Source organism: Calidris pugnax, unplaced genomic scaffold (genome assembly GCF_001431845.1).
Source record: "Calidris pugnax isolate Ruff unplaced genomic scaffold, ASM143184v1 scaffold31, whole genome shotgun sequence".
Lineage (NCBI taxonomy): Eukaryota > Metazoa > Chordata > Aves > Charadriiformes > Scolopacidae > Calidris > Calidris pugnax.
Genome location: NW_015090786.1, coordinates 7285502 through 7289886, shown reverse-complemented (window position 1 = coordinate 7289886; position 4385 = coordinate 7285502). Strand labels below are relative to the sequence as shown.

Here is a 4385-nt window from a genome sequence, read left to right as displayed (position 1 = left end):
GGGGGGGGGGGGCAGGCGCGGAGCCGCAGGGCGCTGCGGCGCTCCCGCCTCCGCGGCGCTGGGCGGCCTTTGCAGAGCTGTCCGCGGTGCTGAACCCTCCCCGCGGTGCTGAAAGGCCGAGCGCTTCCCGCGCAGCGGAGGGGCCCGGCTGCTGTCCGCCGTGCTGAAACACGCACGCACACACACTCCCCCCCCCCGGGTCGTCTTCCTCCCGCTGTCCGCGGTGCTGAATCGCCGCCGCAGCCCGGCGCGGTGCGGAGCGGGAAGGGCGCTGCAGTGCCCCGGGCGGCAGCAGCCCCAGTCCGGCCCCGCAGACCCTTCCTCCCTCTCTGAGGGAAGAATGGCGCTGGTTCCCCTTCTCCTTCCACCTGCACGGGGCTTTCTTTCTCCTCCGGCCTCCTGACACTCGCAAAAGAGCCCGGTACGGCGGAAAGGCTGAGCCCGGCTACCTTCCCTGGCTCCAGCCGGCGATGAGGCTGGTGGCGAAATTACATCCCTCTCCCCTGTCTTCCTGCATCCTCGTAGCAGCCCAGAGGCTGGAGACAAAAAGCCGAGCAGGTTTCTCTTTAAATATATCCTGTTTTTCATTTCCTTTTCATTAATACCGCCCCCTCTCCCCTGCGCAGCGGGTCCCCTCGGTGGTCTCCCACCCTTACCTGGGCTTATGGACCGCTACGCCGGGCCGCGGCTGCGGGGTCGGTGGGTCGGTGCCGCAGCTGGGAGGCAAGGACAGCCGCTGCTGACCTCCCCGGGTCTCCTTCTTCAATGGACCGGGAGCCGTGCCCTCATCAAAGATGGCCGTCCGCTCCTACGTGGGGGCTGCGCGCGGCTGCGGGTGAGCCTCCTGGGGAGGGGGGAAGGGGGCCTCCTGTAGAAGCGATTTCCTCCGCCAAAGGGGTGGTCCGAAGAGGGTATCCCTCTGAAGTCCCCGGTACTCCATATATGGCCAATCTACGTGGGCTTCTATTTTTGTGTGAATTCTTCCTTCTCTCCCTCTTTTTATTTCTCAGAACATCCTGCCAGGGGTCTGGGTGTGTTAATCTGATTATTCCCCCTCTTCTCCTCCCCCTCTTCTCCTCCCTCCCCTCCACCCCCTACCCCCCAAGTAAGAGCAGGAAAACACAAGGAAATCCGTGGTTAAGGGCATGTGTTATAACTGATCATTTCAGGGCTGGGTTCAAAAAGCAAAGAGAAATTAAAAACAAATAAAACCCCAGGCACGTACATACATACACACGGCAGAGTGAGCCCATCCCGCTGCTGCCGAGGAGCAAAATGGTAACTGTTCCAGGAAAGAGCCTGGCTTATTTATCATGGAATAATTAAAATACTCATTTAGAGCATACCTAATTTGGAGCAAATGGAGCTGTCTCTAGTGTGATTTTTAATGGGGAGGAAAGCCTTTCATTCCATGCAAAATGTTGTATTTTTGTAAAAAGTATCTCTTAATGGGGATTTTAATGAAGGATAGGGATTGCATCTGAAGTGCGACACTCTTTCGTAACCTCAGTCATCCCTTCCTCTTCATTCCACAAGCCTTCATGCGTTCATTTATGCAACCATCCAGACCTACAGATGAGCAGTGATTCCTCCTTCTTCCCTGTCTGAACCTCTCTTGTGAGCAATAACCAAGCACTGGCTGTGTTTAACACCACACGTACAGGCTTTTCTAAATAGTCTGCGGATGACACAGAGTCAAAGCATCAGTCTCACATTAGAGATAATTCCATCCTCATCATATTTTTTCCCCTTTTTGCCACAGCAAGGAAAACCGGAAGAGAGGGAAGGCTATGCAGCTGTATTTTGGAGCGCATTCCTCTCTGTTATGGTTGTATGGGGGTGGGGGAGGGAAGGGGAGGGGGGGGGAGGGAAAGCGCGGGGGAGAAGGAGAGAGAACTGCGGGTGATTCCTCCTCCCCTGCTCTGTAGTTCCCCACAGAAAAACGTGACTGTAGATCGTGCTTTGTGATTCTCACTCTCTCCTACAAAAATATGTCCTTCAGTCTCATTTGGAAGGAAGCAGTCAAAAGTTTGCTAAATATATGACAAAGGAATTCTCAGGCAAGAGGGGCTCCCTGCAGCATTAGAGTATCTAATGAGCTGTGCACATGAAAACTGCAGGGAAGGAGAGAACCTGTCAGGTTTAAGGGCTGTACATACAGACTAACAGTATAAGATTAACACCGTGCAGACACCCTCTTCTCCCCACCCCTCTCCCTCCCAGGTGAGGGATCTGGAACAGCAGCCTGATTAGGAAATAGATTTAGCATCATAAATGGCAGTTTGGGAAAGCAAACCTTTTCTGGCCAGCTCATGCATGGGTTAATAGTACCCAGCACTTCAGTTAGGTATGCACTGCAGATGGCAAGAGAAATCCCTGGGTGAGTCTTGGTCTAAAATCCAGGCTGTCTGTGTGCACGCATTGTGCTTTGCAAGTTCCTAGTACACACGGAAAGTTAAAAAGAAATTTTCAGCCAGACAGCTTGTCTGATAGGTGGTTTTGAAATGAAGTATGATTTTCAAGAGAGCAATACTAGTACTTATTAATAATTCATAGTAACGGTAGATAAGGGAAGCAAAAGAGAAATTATAAACTGTTGTTTTGACTAAGCCACCAGCACTGCAAAATCCTGGCAGGGTTTGGATTCAGCCCAATAACGCCTTTGAGGAGAATTTCAGTCCATTGGATACCAGCAGGGATGAATTTGGCTCCTTGTATCAAAAGCCAAGGAGGAAAATGCAGTGAAGGCAAAGTAAAATGCAGCATAACTTAAAGAGGGATAAGAGATGGTAAAAGGAAGATAGAAGAAGGAGGGGGTGGAAGGAGGATGAGAGGTAGGTATCCAGTGAAAAAACTGGGTGCAATTTAAGATTAATTTTCAAGCTCTGCTACAGCAGAAGTCACGTATTTTAATAAAACAGCATAGGGCAGAATCACTAAATAGATCACGAACATTACCGATTAAGCTTGGTAGGAACAACTGTCTTTCCTACAGTTATTCTGCAAATGAATAAGGGAAGGGATATATTTTGTGTTGTTCAGGAAGGCGGATGCCTCTATCCCAGGAGATGCAGAGGGGGGCAGCCTTTTGCACCGCAGAACTAGGATTTCTGTCGCAATAAGTGCTGCTACGCAATTTTAGCTGATTCTCTAGCATCATTTGAACGTATTTTAATAAAACAGCATAGGGCAGAATCACTAAATAGATCACGAACATTACCGATTAAGCTTGGTAGGAACAACTGTCTTTCCTACAGTTATTCTGCAAATGAATAAGGGAAGGGATATATTTTGTGTTGTTCAGGAAGGCGGATGCCTCTATCCCAGGAGATGCAGAGGGGGGCAGCCTTTTGCACCGCAGAACTAGGATTTCTGTCGCAATAAGTGCTGCTACGCAATTTTAGCTGATTCTCTAGCATCATTTGAGGATGCTTTTTTTTTTTAAAAAAAAAAAAACACATACGGAGTTTATTGACTCTACCTGGTAGTATTTAAACACTCATTTCACACTGCGTACAGGAGAGCTGTGAGAAGTGAAGCCTGAAAATGAAGGAGGAGGAGAGAGAAAACTGGAATTTGGTCTAAGAATGATTCAGCTCCCTCCTAATTATTCAGGCAAATATTCAGCGAGCTGAACAACTAGTACCTGTGGCACAGCCCATGAATCATGAGACAGGGAACAGGCTTTCCTGTATGTGAATGGCATGATTGTGGATTCACACGTTACTGACCAGGAGCCGGTGAAGGGCAGAGCAGGCAGAGCCTGCACCAGGTTAGCAGGGAGGAAAAGGCAGCCCTTGTTTTGCCCCCGATTCCAGGTCTGTTTGCAGGCAGTAGAAGCTTTCTGGCTGCTCACAGAATCACCTTCAGACTCCAACACACATGCCTGCATGCTGCAAAGCTGGGCTGTGAGGCAGCTAAGCAAATGAAACACCAAAATGCTGAGCAGTGCCACCAGGTCCTGGATGTTAATTCCTGGACTCTCCTGGAGTCAGCTGTAGCTCAAAAACACCCTCAGTTCCCTCTACCTTCCCCAGACATTTCCATAGTATGTTTTCTTTTTTCAGCAGAGAGGAAAATACCTTGTTTTTCCAAGCGCTGGTCTTCTATGCCTCAAGTCTGCGGATGGGAAATAAATTGAACTAGGACAGAGGCAGCAAAAAAAAAAAAAAAAAAGCAGAAAAATGTACCTGCTTTGGCACTGAGCATTTCACAGCTTCTCTGATTTCTACATTTTCCCAGGCTTAGATGGCAATGCATGCCCCAGTCTGTTAAGGGCTGTGCGATTGGAGCAATTTGAGAATTGAGCCCTTTATGCCAAACTCCTAATTATTTTGTGTCATTCACTGCTGTTTATGTAACTACTGAATTTTGCCCATCAGCAG

At 49.3% G+C, this 4385-nt stretch overlaps 1 protein-coding gene across 2 annotated transcripts in view; it reads right to left on the bottom strand.

The window, feature by feature from the left end:
• The window catches only part of SNAP25 (synaptosome associated protein 25kDa), a 65346-nt gene extending 64538 nt beyond the window's left edge, over nt 1-808 (bottom strand). For both annotated transcript variants that reach the window (XM_014966400.1, XM_014966399.1), the window contains exon 1: nt 657-808. The gene's annotated coding sequence lies outside the window, so the exon portion shown is untranslated. The remainder of the gene's footprint in view (nt 1-656) is intronic.
• Nucleotides 809-4385: the final 3577 nt, after the last annotated feature.